Source organism: Chanodichthys erythropterus, chromosome 2 (assembly GCF_024489055.1).
Source record: "Chanodichthys erythropterus isolate Z2021 chromosome 2, ASM2448905v1, whole genome shotgun sequence".
In the NCBI taxonomy this organism is placed as follows: Eukaryota; Metazoa; Chordata; class Actinopteri; order Cypriniformes; family Xenocyprididae; genus Chanodichthys; species Chanodichthys erythropterus.
In genome coordinates, this window is record NC_090222.1 from 30,281,792 (window position 1) to 30,299,515 (window position 17,724).

Consider the following 17,724-nt stretch of genomic DNA (forward strand, 5'->3'; position numbering starts at 1 on the left):
AGCGGGTACTCTTGCAATGATACAGCCCCATGTTTGAGCCGGAATCAGATGAAAATCAACCATCTCCACAACAACTAAGAATGGATTAGCCTGTGTTAAAATGGAAAGTGTGAAAATATTTTGAATGAATTATATATGTTGTATCTCATGTAATTTGCGAGACACCTGAAAACAGGTTATTGTTGCCTAACTATCCGGTAACTTGCTAACTAATTTCAATGAAATGATAGGGTGTACTATGGACAAAATGCATGCACAGGTCATATTTGAAGACGCAGCATTGATATGGCAAAATTGTATTTTTGTATCACGTACTAGAAACGAGGCAACGCATATTTTCATAATTTGCTTATAAGTAGGTGTTTATATTAGCAGGTGATAAAAAGTAATATTGCTAAAGACCCTTAAAATGACAATTCTACATAAAAAGGTGTAATATCAAATAAAATACGATTGCTCTAAACACTCACAGGTGCACTTGTGGCAACTGTGGTGCAGTGCCCACTGAGCAAGAACATACACACATCTTTGAGCAAAAGTGTTCTGGCAAAGCCAGCATCATAATGCGATTTGTTCTCAAAACAGTCATCCGTGAAATGTAGTGAACATGCGTGTAAATTAACACTGGGACGATGTGACTGGGACGTTCACAAAAAATAAACTGAATAAATTTTTCCCTGACGTCTGAATCCTTCAGCAGCATATTCAAACATGTTGCTTTCCCACAGCCAGGAACGGCACATCTGCGTGGCATCGCGATCTTATTGTAAACAGCTACTACTTCAAACCCACTTGCTGCACGTCGACTGAACACTGGTGGGCGTTCAACGATGCGATGATGCAAAATTAGGTGTAGTTGTCTTGTGCTGGAGGCGGTCATATGCAAACGACTGGTGCTTGGTGATGTCACCTTGCCCCATAGGATCCACAACGAGCCGTATTTGGAGCTTGATTAAATATATGCCAAAAGATCAAGGCAAATTTGGTTTCTCATGTCATAACCCCTTTAAAGGTTTGTACATAGTAGGGCTGTGCTCAGAATATCGATACAACGATACATCGTCATGAACTCCTGACGATGCGCGTATTGATACAGCAGCTGCGTATCGTGTCTGTCTTGCTTTTAGATGTAGCCAATCATGCGACGTCATGTGACGCTCTCGAACGGAGAAACACGCGATCTCCAAATCATCGATCAAAGCGTGCTAACGTTCGTTTTAGGACAGGTCGATTGTATATAAATCATGGCTGAAGGTTGGCGTTTATCAATCAAGCCAAACCGTCCATTCAGAAACCGAGAAATTTGAAGGCTGATCTCTCAGGTTGAGGCGCGAGCTGGCTTGACTGACGTTTTCGTGAGGATATAGTTTATGGACTGTTTTGATTTCGGTAATTACATCTAGAAAGTTAAAAGCAGTGATGGCATATATAGTAGAGATATCTGAAAGCGAAACGAAAGTGATATTGGCCTCGTCCAGTGGGGAGGACGCACGAGAGGAGACCTGCGCATTTAATTAGTATGTGTATACTAATACAGTAACAAATGTATTGCTCATGGTTGGTTCATGTTATCTGATGTTTAATAAATGAACCTTATTGTTAGTGTGTTTTGTAAACTCATGTAGCGCATATTTTGTAGACCACGTTAATAAAAACGTATGTTGTTCTTGAACATATTTTTAGTTGATATCCAAAAAAAAAATCATTTTTACAGATGAAAAAAAAAAACAGGCAGTATAGACATTATTATAATATTATAGCCGATTATAATTAACTAACTTAGTTTTCTTACAGTCAACTTACTGTTGCAAGTGAAATTAGTCATTGAGCTTTGTTGATATGCTTCAGTGTCACTATAATTTTCAATTCAGTTACGTTACTGAGGGAGTGACTTTAAAAGCAAGCTTTTAAAAGAAGCTTTTTTGTGACTTTTTTTAATATTTAATTTAAATCATTGTTTTTTTTAATGACAAAAACAAAAGTTTTTTTTCAGTTATCATGACTGTTATAACACTGGTTATTCAATAAACACATATTACTGTTACTAAACTCTGCTCAAAAGAAATTTAAATTCTAAATTGAACCATATCGTGATACGTATCGTATCGTGGCTTTAGTATCGTGATGCGTATCGTATCGTGACATTGTTGGTGATACACAGCCCTAGTACATAGACCTCAACATTTGGTACACATGCCTCAAGAATGTAAACAAAACTGAGAACAAACCCTTAACATCTAAGCAACATTTGTCAATATGAAATTCTTTGTTCAGACAACCATGTTCGACTAGTTAAGACAAAAATTGGGCAGAATTCTGTTGATCTAACATTGTTTTTTTTTTAAGTAGTAGAAGTAATTCGCATTTATTAGTATTTGTGACTCAAAAGGTCCAGTCAACTGCAGTTAAAAAGTTCAATGCATGTTCAGTGACCTGAATCTTTTTTTCCTGGACAATATTGGCAGAAATGTTCAACAGCTATTTGGTAGCCAAGATGTTAATGTATGTGCTTATACAGACACTGACCTTCAAAACTAAACCTACACAGAGAAATATCCACTAGAGTAAATGGGTTTGACTCCAAGCCCCAGTGTCCACAAGGTCTCTCTCTTCTCTCTGTTGGAGAAAAAAAAAAAAAGAAAGAAGAATAAGGAATGAAAATGTGTTGTAGATTATGCTCAGAGCCCTTGTATTTTCTGATCACAGTGAAACGACTCAGGGGACTGACTCACCTGATTGGCCGCGAGTGCTGGTGTGTGGCCGGAGCAGAGAGGCGTGTGCGCCTGCTGATAGGCAGTTGCTTGGCGACTGTGTGCTTTATGCTAAATGACATTACAGGCAGTGATTGATGCAGCCAGTGCCCAGCTGTGCATGAAGAAAGGGGAGAAAGAGGGAGAGAGAAGTGAGCAGACAAATGAGGAGAGAGAGAGAAAGGGAGAAGGGATTTGTCCTCCTGGCTCATGCTTGTAGAAGAGGTTTAATAAGTATAATTATGGCACATTTTAATGCATTAAACTAAGAGATTGATGCCACACCTACAGCTAGGAGCATGATTGAATCTGTGAATGAGTGTAAGTGTGTGTGTGCAAATCTAATAATAAAAACAATGAAAGTGTCTAAAAATAAGTACATTTGCACATAGGCACTGTATATCTATATATATATACAGATTTTTTTTTTTTTTTTGACAAATGGGACAAACAAATTAAAGTGTGCATTAGTGTGTGTAGTCATAGTTTGGAGCTCTATATGTAGAAAAAAAGCTAATGAGCCTTGTGATTAATACATGCAAACGCAGACACAAAAATAGAAGTCTTTGGTGCAAAGAGATGCACAGAGCCGAGATGTAGGGATAGTAGAGCAGAAGGAGAGATATAGTGTGTGTGTGTGTGTGTGTGTGTGTGTGTGCGTGTCGGTGGGAGATAATAATGCTTTTGAACAGCCAAGATGTTCTGTGTTCTTGGCTGCTGACTATCTGATAGCAACAGCTTGAGTTTGACAAGAAGCTCTGTAGTAAAAAAATATGTGTGCATTATTTATCAAAGAGCACCTGTATGTTGAGGTCACCTTGCCCAGAAACTGTCCACTTCCTCTTAATGATGTAATGAAGATGGGAATGAAATCGGTGGATAGGAAAAAGTTGAAATCAGAGTTGTTTAGTTCTCTGTGTGCGTTTTGTGTAATGTTTTAAATACTTTTTGTTGCTGTTTAAATGTGCCAGGCCAGAAATCCCCAATGTGTGGACTTAGGGCTGGAAGATTATGGCCTAAAATCAAAACCTCGATTAATTGAACATTTTACCTCGATTACGATTTTTTTTTTTTTTTTTTTTTTGCCCTCATAGTACACTGACAAGGTTTGTACTGTAAATAGCCTATGATTTACTATTAAGGTGGGGTATTTTTTTCCAATTGAAAGAGTGATCTGACATCATAGCTCCCTATCAGCAGTTATTTTATCTATGGTTTGTAACATTTCTTACAGGTTTCTGCTCGTTGTAAATCAGATAAAGATAAATTAGCACAGTACCAGTAGTGATTGCGTGTGTGAATTAGTCATACCGTCTCTCTATTAATTGTGAAGCTGTGGGTTGTAAATAGTTCCTTCAAAAGTAGAAAAAAATAGAAGCTATAACTTTTGAGTTTCTAAGCTATTTTAGTGATAAATCACAGGACAGCGCTGACAACAAGTTTCTGCGTTCCTCTGTGTGCGCGCGATCTTCACGTTTTGCGCAGCTGTTTGTATGAGTGTTCGTGCCACATGCAGCTGCGCGAGCGCGGCATAGATATATGTATATATCTATGCGAGAACGGTAGCTCGATATAATAATACACATCCGATCGTCTAATCGCTTGAATGTCCAAACCATAAAACAAATACAACTGACAAAGTTTAGTGAAGACGCAAGGCTCATCGCTCACGCGCCATCACTATGTGTTGAACCGGCGTTCACCTCCGTGTTTTGCTTTTATGCCACTGACTGGACGGGGCGGAGTCACGTGGCTACACACGCAGTTATGTTTTTAAGGGGGAAGTATTAACAGGATTAAAAAAACGAAATAACCGACATGGGAAAATTACGTCGGTTAGAGGTTCTGAATTTCGGTTTCGATAACTTTTCGATTAATCGTCCAGCCCTATGTGGACATTACCTGTGTGCCATAAATATTATTTCCTTAGCTTTTAAAAAAAATAAAAATAAATAACTGCACCAATGTACTTTAATAGAGGTCTGTTGTGATGTCTGCGGTGCTGGAGGCTGTAGTTGCCAGCGCTCATCTCTTCATGAATAAATCATGCGAATTACTGCTTTATTAGGAATTGTTTTACTGTTTGTGTTATTTGTGTTGGTGGTGTTCTTTTGAGTTATACTTTATATTTGTGTAGGCCATATCTCTGTCATTAAATGTGTGGTTGAATGTCACCTTGTGATGCTTTGTGTGCATCATTGCTCTGGATAGTTTTCATCTGTCAAGATATTGTCTGCGTGACAAATGTGTTGCCAATAAATCTAATTTCTGTTATTGGTGTGAGAGAACACTCACAAGTGTGAACAGAAATGTCTTTGCATTAGGCTTGCTGTGATAGTCAGTGTAACCGGTGTTCAGCCGCAACACCAGTTACCCACCACGGCACCGCCCCCCACTGTTATTTAAAAAAATAAATAAAATGTATTGTAATAAAGATCATTTAGTTCAGTTAGAGAACAGACAATACAATTTAAAAACTGAATGTGTCTGCTTAATGCAGCCTGAGCCGAACGAGAGTCACAGCACAGACTGGCAGCAGCAGTCAGATCCCATTTATCAGGAGAGTGAGGAGCCGACTGACAAGACGATGGCGGAAGATTTGGTTTCAAAGTGAAATGTAAAAGCTATTACCTATTTGGTAATATTTTGGATTTAAACCCATTTCTAATGAAGACCTGCAAAGGATTAGTTGTTTTTATATTTCATGTGTTTTTCATTAAGAATAATTAATAGAAAAAGCTCGCTCTGCTCCGCACCATTACACAGCCTTGCGCATTTTACCTTTACTTTCGAATTAGCGATTTAACTCCCTGAGGTCCGAAAACGCGCCGGCACGTTTTGCAGGATTTTTTTCACATTGCAGCAAAACAGACTTAAAATACTCTGTCATTTCTTGTCATAGAGACATAAGTAATATATCAATTGAAACTATAGAATGTCTTCTTTTATTTGTACACTCAGAGTAAAAACACAATGTTGTGCTTTTTGTAAAATAAAGAAAACTAACATGATGCGTGATCTCTCCTCTCCCTCTGAACGAAGTCCAATCTGATAGTTCTCAGAAAATGAACTGTAACTTATGAATACTAATGACAAAAAAAATGACACTTATGTCTAAAGAAACATTGAAATGTCAGGTTTTAAATCGTGCAAGTCAAATTGAAAACAAACTGTGTTTATGTAATCTGTATGAAAAGAGAGCCATGTCAGAAGTCCGAGATTCAGCTCATTACCCGCTAATGCGGCCACGCCCACGGAGCCAGCACTATTCAGACACAAATTCAGAGGCATTACATGTATACATCATCTCAATTGTGTATTTATTGTCTTGAAAAGTGTTTATTTGGATGTTAAAGCCATGGTTAGCAATCTCTGGAAGACATGCCGTTAGTTCCTAGTTCCTTTTCTTCTTCATATGAATTTGTGGCCTGAAGGTGTACAGAGCGCCTTCCGGCTGCAAGTATAAATTGAAAACACAGTATCCAGCACTCATTGTGATGACAATAAATTAGGGATGTCCAGATCCGATCACGTGATCGGAAATCGGGCCCGATCATGTGGTTTCAGACTCGATCTGAATCGGACATTACCTCCCGATCAGGACTCGTGTATATATATGTATTAGGGGTGCAACGGTTCTCTGTAAAAAAATCAAACCATACGGTTCTCCACTTACGGACCGCACTTGCACTGCGGTCCATCTTGAATGACAACGTGAGAAGATTTGTGTGCGTTCATCCGAAGCGCGCACACGCTTATTCCAGTCAGCGCGCAAATACTGAGTTCTCTTTCAAGTCTTGCGCTTCGGCGGCCACATTCATACAAAAATTATGTAAACATGCCCGTCCTAGTGAGTATCCTAGCAAACATAGTCGGTTATGTCTTAAGTGAACGTATATTAGTCGAGAAAGACAGTGCATGTGGAACAGTATATGTACTGGATCGTACATGTCTTAAAGGGAAAACAACTATTCCTGCTGCCTGTATTTAATGTTAAATCAAACAACAAAGAAATCACTCACTGCTCTTGACTGAATAGTTTTTGTAACTTCAATAATGATTAATCTTTATTTATTAATTAAACAGTAAAGATAATATGCAGTGATATTTTATATTTGATTACTATTTGAAAACTGTTAGATACCTGAAAAACCTGAAAAGCACTGTTCCTGGATCTGTTTTTTCGCTGCTCTTTATTCTTTTTTATGTAGGCTATTAAGTATCGGATCGGGACTCGGTATCGGCAGATACTCAAAATCAAATGACTCGGACTCGGACTCAAGGGCAAAAAAACGTGATCGGGACATCCCTACAATAAATATTACTTCTCAGTATAGAAAATTGACATAAATATATAAGAATCCATCAATATTTCTCCAAATGTGCATGCTTTTAAGCTAAAAGACACTTTGCATCACAGAAATACATTATATTTGAAAGAATATAATAGAATACCATTAATTTAAATAGTAATAATATTTCACAGTAATGCTGTTTATGATGAGCTGAGACATTATTACAGAAGGTTTTTTTCACAGCCTACCTGACTGAAAGGCCTCATTAATATGCAAGTCATTTCAGGTCATTATTATGTAGGGCTGGGTACCGAACTCGATACTTTTTAGGTACCGATCGAACTGCCTCGATACTACCGAGTATCGAAAAGTGTCTTGTCATTCGGTACCAAATTTCGGTACCTCAGAATGGAGCCGATCGAGGAGAGGCGCGGAGAAATGCTTTCGCTGTCTCGTTGAGGAGCAAGTAACGTTGCGCTACATTGTTATTTATATCTAAATATATAAAACTATACGCGCGAGAGAGACCCTATGTGCGAGAGGGCGATTGAATCAACGGTTTCGTTTTCAGTTTATCTCTTCAGTTTAACAAAAGTGTAGCACTGCCTGCAGAAACAGCGGAACGCGCAATGTTTTTTAGACTAGTTATGGACAGGTACAACACACAGCAGCTTTACATCAGCGTTCGTTCCTCAAGTCTATGGAAACACGCGACCGGTTCGTGACAGGCTCGTTCACCTGCACGAGCACAGGCTCTGCCTCTGGCTCCAGAACGCGAACAATTCTGCTGAAAAAGAGGTATCAGCGTCCTCCTGATACTGCGGATAATTTGCGGGTCGGGCCAAGTAATAAAAAAATAACATTCAAATTAATTGCGGGTGGATGAGAGCTGAATCATTGTGTTGATTTTAATGAAGACACAGAACTCTTATTTCACGGTAAGACGCAACGAACTGCGTCACTCTTACTTCCGCTTTGATCTTGTTAATAATAATAAATTTTTTGAAGAACAATTGCTGAGTGATTTAAAAAGAGCCTCACATACTTAATTTTTTGCATTGAAAACTAAACTTTATTAAAACTATTTGCACTGATTTATTGTGTTGGGTAAATTTTGTTAATTTGTGCTTTTTTTATTCCCCGCAGTGGCTCAGGAGATGAGTCTTTGAGTCTGATAAAAAGTCAACAAAGTTAAAATATAAAACCAAAGATTTTTTTGAGGTTATGTAATCTTGTTTAAACAGATTTTATAAAACTGGTACTGAAAAAGGTATCGTTTAGGTATCGGTATCGAAGTCAAGGTATCGGTATCGTCTCGGTATCGAAAATGTTTGAACGATACCCAGCCCTATTATTATGTGATTCTTTTGTCTTCTTAGGTGTAAAATGGCCCATTATTCATGACGATTCACACCTCCATGCATACTGTGTTTCTTGACAAAGTTTTTCTTACAAAAACTAAATCAATATATTGTTTTATATGAAGGAGTAAGCAGTATAATTTTTACATAATTCTGAAGCAAAAACTCTAGTCTACAACCTCCAATACCCAGAAGTCTTGTGAACACAGATTTAATGTACTTTTTTTGGCCTTATTTCAGTGACTTAAGTTTTTTTGTTTTTTCAATAACCACGCATAAACATTATTCCTTCAAAAATACAAACATGTACATGTTCCTCACATATTATTGTAGCCTAGTTTGTGCTGAATACATAATGACACTTTTGTCATTTATATGTTTATGAACAACTGAAAAAAGCACAAATGTCAGGGCATGTCAAAACTTCTCCAAGCCCCAAATCAGCCTCAGACTCCAGAGGGTTAAAAGCGAGGTGCAAAAACATAGGTGTTTCAATGTATGAAAGTCCTTCCTTACAGTTAAAAGAGCCAATACCTGTTTGTTTATTACATTATATGAGTTGAATTTCTGGTGTAAAATGTTACATATGTTGGTCATTGTCCACTCGGGTAGATAGGAGCTACTTGGGCATTACAATTTGGGCCACCAACTGAGCAATTTGTAAGCCGTGTGATTATTGTTTTTCCCAAAAAGTATAAAAACAGTGACTCTGTAGCATTATTAAATAATTGATATCTTTTTAAACATCATAACATGGCAACACAGCTTAATCGATGGCTCTTGGGCATGGGACTAATTGTTTGTCTAACCAAAAGCATAAGGAAGAGTAAACCTGTTGGAAAACAGTCATTATTTTCATGATTTTGTTTGGTGCCAAGGAAATTACACCCTGCACCTTTAAGGGAGGCATCTTCCAATCTCTGTGGTTGCTCTCTTGATCTGTAATCTACATAGACATCTGTCTCTCTCTCTCCCTCCGCCTTGTTTTCACACATCCAGTTCACACAAACACACACAATCTCATCTATTTTCATTACCAAATATGTTTCACCTGAATGCACACTGAGAGACTGATTATAACTCTAACGTTTGAGCTTTTTAAAACAATGATTCAGGCATAACGATTTTCATAAACATCTTATCACCCACTTTCTGTCTCTCTCTTTCTTTCTCATACACACACACACCGTCTGTGCCCATGGGCAGTACAGAACCACGGTAATTGAACTGACATACCTACAGTGTATTAATACAAGTTTAATATGGCGGTTGTGAATAAGAGAAGAGCTGGAGACATAAAGAAGAAGACAGGAGAGTGAGATAGAGAGAGAGAGAGAGAGAGAGAAGGCAAGTTAGAAATGGGAGCAGCAGAGCAAATCAAAGCAAAATTAAATGGATTTGCATATTTCAATGAACGCCGCAGGTAGGCCTTCTAATTATTTCATTTTCCCTCAGCTCTCATTTCCTCACTTGTTCCTTTCAGTCATCAGTCGGCTTGGACTGTTAAAGATGTGTACTTTAGCTCCAGACTTATTTTTCTGACTGTTTCAGCGTCTGTACCTCGCAGTTATTGCTAATGATGCAGAGATGCACTTGCTGTTGTACTTCCTGTCCCACTGTCCCAACATCACCTACGTTTCTTTTCATTTCGCTTTTGGGTCTCGCCCACCTTTGTTCAGGTAATTTGTTTTTGGAAATTTTCCTCTTTCATTGAAACCTTCTCCTGAGACTGTTGCCCATAATTTCATTTAATTCCGTTCTCAGTCGGTTGCCATGACTGCTCACACTGTTGGCAAATCAATGGAGTGATGGTTATGTAACACAATTTATGACAAAGAAACAGCAATGATTATATGAATAAAAGTCTTAAATAATGTGGAACATATCACTGACATGGTAAGAATAGTGTTTGGAGATTTTAGGGCAGAATGGATCATTCTGGTATGCCGTTTTATGAATTTAGATGTGCTGGTGGACACACTGGGATTGTAATGCTGGCCTGGAATGCTGTAATATGTGATTTGAGTGTGTTTTGTTTTGCATGTACTGGCGTACATTTTGTACCAATAATGTGCCAAATCTAATATCTCATGATGTTGCTAGGTTCCAGATTCACTAAGCAAGCAGGCTTTGGTTGAAATTGTGACATAATACTTGGTTATCACTAGGTCTGGATAAAAGTATCAGTTCTTATTCAAGCATTCCCAATATCAGTTCTTAAAATTCAAGCAAGATCAGTCTTTAACTCTCTTACTGCTAGTGTTGTCACAATAATGGACTTTCTAACTTCGTTACAGTACCTTAAAAAAATATTGATTTTCGATACCTCGGGGAAAACAACCATAAATAAATTTTTTCTTTATCTCATAATTTTTTGATAATTTGGGTTATTTTTGTTGCATAGGTTTGTTTTACATTCCCAAACTTTACCTGAACACTCTCCAAGACAGTCATTTTGACATAATGTTGTGTGTATTTGGCCGTTTAAGCACAATAAGCCACAAAAAAGAACTAAATTAAGTACTCGCTGTACTACTTTCAGTATCGATATATAGAAAAATTTATATTTTTGACAACTTTCTACAGTAACTAGTTTCAGGGAGTGAAAGTTTGTTTGTACAGAATACACAAAACTCACTCAACTGCATAGTTTGAGCTGTATTGTTTTGTTTTTAAATGTATATTTTCATATATTACGTTAGAAGGTTCCAGCACCACTTTTCATCAGCAGCGAGCACACCTGCTGAATCTTAAGTGGCAGGGAGGGAAAAAATAATAATAGTATTTTACCAACAGTAGTGAATGTATGTGCAATGTGTATTGTGTACCGGTTCTTATACAATATAGTTCCGAAAGAATGTCTAGTGGTTTACATGAGCCTAACCAACTGATTTAGAATCATATCCAGCCAAATTGAACTGAATCAATAGCTTGTAAATCAGAATTGAATTAAATCAGAAAATCTGATTTCGATACCCAGTTGTACTGTAGTTATCTCTGGTGTAAACAAAACAGTCCATTAAAAAAGCTAATTGACAATCACACTTTTTCTAACAATTCTTTAATTCAATCCAGTGTGCTAACGGAGGACTTGTTCTTACAGTGCTTTCTCTGAGAATGTGGACATATTCTGCATCTGTGTCATACAGAGAGGATGCATTAAGTGAATCTGTATTCAGTGTCTCTGACAGTGACGACATATTCTGCCATTTCATAATCTCATTGAAGTCCAATGACATTACAACTTGTATCATGGTTTGGATTTATTCTTTCAGTTTTCCAAGGCCATTTATATTTTGTGTTTTAATTTGATTTGTATTGAGTCAGATGTTACTGATGCCCTTTTGCCATTATATATAGGTTTCAGAACCCAAAAGAAGAAATTAGATTTAGCACACAACTCTACCAGAACATTTCACCACATTTAGATTCACATGCTGTATATTTATTCTGGAGATATGCATCTAAATAGTTGTTCTATATTTATATTGACTATTCAGTTTGGTTCTGTCTGCATGCATTTGAATGTGGGTAAAATCGCAAAATAAACCATATGACCACAATCCTCTATTTTGTTATTTATTTAATTTGCTTATTTTTTTGTTTATTGATTAATTTATTTACAAATACTGTAAAAAGGGGTTTTGAAGGTGCCTGTACTTAACATATGACCATGTTACTGAACAGATCACTCATTTTAGATTCATAGTGCACATTCACAATAGCAATAAGATCCCATTCCATTATTTTCCTTCGTAATTTAATTGGAATTGGAATTTAATTATGCAAGTTGAATAATGAACTCATTTTAATCACTCTAATACTCTCAACAGTCTCGATAGGTCTAGAAGCACAACTCTTGATTAATTGTGATTACAGTTACTTCCCATGATTCCTCATCCCACTCCTCGGTCTCATTTTAACACGATCATGTGCTCCGTCTCTCACTATTCTTTCCCAGACACCTTCGTCATCTCCATCCTCACTGCATAAATGTCAAATTAAACTGCTTCTTTTTTGTCTCGTGCGCTCTCTCTCTCTCTGTTGCCCTCTCTCCTTCTTTTCCCAGCATGCTGGCTTGTGTAAAAGGTTGTTATGTGAGTTAGGTGTTAATTGGTTGCTGAAGTCCATTAATATTCTCCTTGCGACTTTGCTCGTCAAGAGCCAAGCGGGGAAAACTGATGAGTGTGTGATTTTCCTCTAGAGAGAGAGAAAGAGAGAGCGTGAGGGAGAGAATGAGAGAATGATGGAGAGGGAGGAAGAAAGAGCAAGGTTCAAAGCCCTGCTGTAAGGTCACTGGCACAGAAGGGAAAAAAAAAATTGAGTTATTTAGAAAGAAAGAGACAGAGCGACAGCCTAAGAAGTCAGAGAGAGAGAGGGAAAGGGAGAGAGAAACACTGTGTTGATAAAGAGCCACTAAAGGATGCTATTCAGAGACGAACAGAAAAGGAAGATTATGTTATCATATGGAAAGAAATAGTTCCTTTGTGGGCTGATAGATAACTGGCAGAATGGGGACAAGACGAGAAGGGATGAAGAAAACAGTGTGATGATCACGTTCCCACTCTCCTGTTTCTTTTGATAAACAACATACAGCACTGCTCAATAGACTCTGATCCCGGTGAGAAACGGCACAAGACGGCGCTCTCAGAACCTGCAAGAACACGTTTACCGTTGACCAATTTTATTCGAGTGCGTTTGTATCTCTGAAGGTGTGTGTACTTACAATTTTGGTGAGTTATCAGCTGAAAGTAGCATTGCTAACTTGACCGTACTTGAGTGAAAAGACAAACACAACCGTTACCACCCAAATTAAGTCTCTTAGACTTTGATTTGTCTTCTATGTGACAACTGATATAAAATATCAATTGAATATTTATCAAAACAATAAATTTGATCAGTTTTAGTGTTGGCATGGATACCACATTTTGATGTTGCAAGGCAGAGTAGCTTATATTTACAGTACATTTAGCAGATTGTTTTACATTTAGCAGATGTTTTATCTGAACAATCTTACAAATGAGGAACATCACAAGCAATTTATCATATTAATAATGTTGCTTTTCCAGTAACAAGCTACTAGGGAATGAGTAGCGGTGAAGCGTGTCAAACGGCTATATCATATTTGTCAGACGGTATCACGCATTCAGCTTTACAGCCTAGTGAGCAATGATCAAATGATAATCAATCCGATTCATTTTAGTGAATCAGTTCATTTGGCCGGATCATGTTAGTGAATTGGTTGACACAGAAATGAGTCACTGATTCGTGTCTCTGACTTCGGAAGTCCCTGTGCAACACTTTGCACTTTTTATATTTTTGTATTTATTTATTTCCATTCAAAAGTTTGGGGTAAGTGATTTGTTTTTAAATAAATTAATACTTTTATTCACCAAGGATGCATTCAGTTGATCAAAAGTTACAATAAAAACTTTTAAATTGATGATAAAATATATTTCAAATAAATGCTGTTTCCTTGAACTTTCTATTTATCAGAAAAATTTAAAGACCAGTTTCCACAAAATTAAGCAGCACAACCATTTTCAACATAAATCATAATAAGGAATGTTTCTTGAGCACCAAATAAGCATATTAGAATGATTTTTGAAGGATCATGTGACACTGAAGACTAAAGACTTTAAAATACATTAAAATAGAAAACTATTATTTTAAATTGTAATATTTCGCAATATTAAAAGCAGCCTTGGTGAGCATAAGAGATTTCTTTCAAAAACATTAAACTGTCTTTTAGACCCCTGACTTTTAAATGGTAGAGATTATTTATTTTAAAATGCTATTCATCACTATATGTGTCTGCTTATAAATTATGTAATCTGATCTTTTTTTTTTTTTTTTTTTTTCGGAACTGAGACCATAAACAAAGTTGGATTTGACGTTATGGTCTGAACATACATTAGTAATACAATTCCTAGCAAAATATTCACAAGCACATGATTTTTGAAAGAAAATTGTATTTTATTTCTGACAGAGATAATAAAGTGGCTGGAGCAGCTCTGCAACTCATCAGAATTTTTTTCAGTAAAAGCTTCAGTGTTGACAGCTTCATTATAATAGAAACTGTTCAGAGCGTTCGGTTCAAACTGGGTGTTATAGTGTTGTTGCCCTTAGTTGAGCATATTAGCTGTTCAATGCTGTAAACAGCCTGTGTGGAGGGTGACTAGGGTTAGTTAGTCTCCAAGTGCCCCACAAACTGAGACTTTGGCAGGACTCGGATTTCGGTTTTGTCTGTGTTTTCGTTGCGAGTTGACTGTGTGCGTGTGCCTCCGGGTTTGCGCGTGTGTTTGTATAAAGGGTGATAATTGTGCTCATAGGTTTAGAGTTCGTGTGAGGTTTTAATGAGAAGAGCTCACAGGAAGCTGTCTGATTGAGTAATGGCTGCCGGCTTGGCATAAAAGCCTGGCACTAACAAACAACAAGACTCAGAAGGAAAGAGAGAGAGAAAGAGTGCCAAGAAAGTCTTCCATACACACTCTCAGGGCAATGCACACTCGTTTCACTCTCTCTCGCTCTTACTCTACGCCCTCCTTCTCCTCCAAGAGACTTAAATTCACCACTCCCCCACCCACACGCATTATTACATAGCCTGAAGGACAAAACGCAAATTTAATCTGTGATAAGCAGAACATAGGATCAGCGCATCAAAAATATCCTGCACCTTTTCTGCTGATGCACCAGGATTCCTGCACCCACGGACTCCCACCTTCCCACCTGCAGCCTCAGGCTTTCCTGGACCGAACCGTTGGTGCTGGATTAAGTTTTAAGTGCTTTAATGTCTATGGTATCACAAGCAGTCAGAGTGTGTATCATGTGTGAGTTTTAAACATTACCCTCATGCAACTGTTAACTCATGTCCCTTATGTGCTTTAGCAACATTTGGTCTGTTGTGGTGCCAATGGAAGAAAAAAAACAAAAACTGATTGGGATGCAAATGAGGATAGAGGAACTGGAAAATGGACTGTAGACACTTACACTTACACTTACATGCTGAACAAAACTGTAATGAATACACACACGGCCGCATCAGCAGTAATAGAGTGTAATAAGGGCAAGGAGAAGAAATTAAATGACATCTATGCTTCAAGAAAAGTGACTTTTTTTAATATAGATGGACTTGACTGAGTAGAGATGTAGGAGTCATCCAGAATAGCAATAAACTAGTTGGTGGATTTTCAAGGGTGTGCAGTGAACACGTATGTATCTGTTGCAATGACAAAATTGTTTAAAAAGAGGTTAAAAATGCCTTTTAGGTTTCAAACTTTTTAGATGGATGGATTTGGTAGGTAGATATGTAGGTAGATGGGTAGGTGGATGGAAATTGTTTAAAAAAATACTGTATTGCTTGCTTAAAAAGAACCCAAAATATGTTGGAAATTAACATTTATTAATGTTTAATAAATGAGCATTTATTAATAGGTTTCATGAATAATAATTAAACATTTATTAAATTGCTTATCATTTATTTTAAATTGCTTTTCATTATTGTTTCCTCTAGTAATTGTGTGTTTTTTTTTTAATTCACAACCTTTTTTGGGTTCATTTTTTTTTTTTTTTTTTAACAATTGTTGGTTTTAATAAAACTGCCCGCAGCACATTGAGCAATCCAACTTGGGTTGTTTTTAACCCAGCATTTTTTAGATGGATGGATTGATGGATGGATTGATGGATGGATGGATGGATGGATGGATGGATGGATGAGTAGGTGGATGGAGATTTGGTCAGTTATGAATAGGTAGGTGGGTATATAAGGTGGATATACTGCTTGTAGGTGATGAATAGTTGGATGTGTAGGTGGATGGAGGTGTGGGAGGATAGGTGGATGGTTGGATGATGGGTGGGTGGATGGATGGATGGATCGATGGGCGAATGGATGGATAGATAGGTGGATATGGATGGGTGGATACAGTAGGTGGATAGATGGATTGATGAGTGGATGGATAGGCTGATAGGTGGATGGATATTTATTTATATATTTTTTTTCCTTTTGTGGACCAAGGTGGAATAGCACAGAATGCAGAGCCCAAGTTGAATTTCTTTTAATTAATCTACTGATTGACTAGTTTGTACAACGTTCACACAATCTTGGTTTCCTCTCCCATAGTCCCCTGTGCACACACTGGATACTGTTCATACATGAATACACACAGACTCATGCATTTATGCGAACATAGTGTAGTATAATACAGAATGTACAGCACATCACAGAATAAGACTCATTCATTTAGAACAGCCCCTCGTGACCTGGTGAACACTCTCTGTGTGCCACACAGATAAAGACAGATCAGAAAGAAGCTAATGACCCATAGAGCTTAGCAAAACACAACCAACTGTAGACTTGAGACTGAAAGACAGTGAAGCTCACTGACTGACTGACTGTTTTGCTTTCTGAATGAGTGCTATTGTGGACTCATACCCTCCCCTGCCCTTTACCAAAATAACGATATGTGGGATATGCATCTGCCAGTACGCACACACTCAAGTATAAAATGATTCTCCTCCCAAAATTTTGTCTGTGCAGTTCCAAGAGAGGTTATACAAACATCAAGCAGATTATTTAAGAAGTTTTGGACTACAAGTGGAATACGTGAAAGAAAAGAAACTAAGCTTGAAGGAATTAAAGGACCATTCACCAAAGGATAGATCAAGAAAGAGAGAGAAGGAAGAAAGGAGAGGAGAGATGGATTAACTTTGACCAAACCTTGGTGGAAGCAGGGCAGTTGCGTGACTTCTTTAGTGAAAATCGAATGGAATCAGGCAGTTACCTGAGGCTCAGATCTGGAGTTGTGCTCCCACACAGCGAATATCAGCCCTGCCAATCACTGTGTGTGTGTTGGTGAGGATCCTGGCTGTGCTCAGTATTACGGTGTGCTTAGAACACTAGTATGATCTGCTGTTCTGGGCTTTAAGACACCTGTGCGGGGGCACATGGTGTGATAACACGTAGCTCTTTGTTGGGATCAATCTGGATTTTAGTGTTTTAGAGTAGAACCTTTTAATATTTCAATCTCAACTTCAATTCCATGTTTGATTGGTTATAGAATTGCTTCTAGAACACAAAACATATCGTTTAGCGCTGCATCCGTTGTTGTGTTGCGCAAATATGGTTGTTTAATTTGTTTCAGTTTAAACACTCATTTCGAATCTGGTGAAAACAGTTGGCAGATTAGATAGCGTCTTGATTTATGATCATTTCAGCAAACCAGACTATGTTTGCTGTATCACGGTGTCTTACTGGCACTGAGGTGCATAAAATGACGATGTGAATCTCAGCATGCTCTGCCTCTTCACAAAAAAGAAAAA

General features: G+C 37.6%; 1 protein-coding gene across 1 annotated transcript in view; it reads left to right on the plus strand.

Annotated features, from left to right (window-relative positions):
- Window positions 1–17,724, plus strand: part of cadm4 (cell adhesion molecule 4) — a 166,450-nt gene that overhangs the window by 97,847 nt on the left and 50,879 nt on the right. The gene's annotated exons all lie outside the window — the stretch shown is intronic.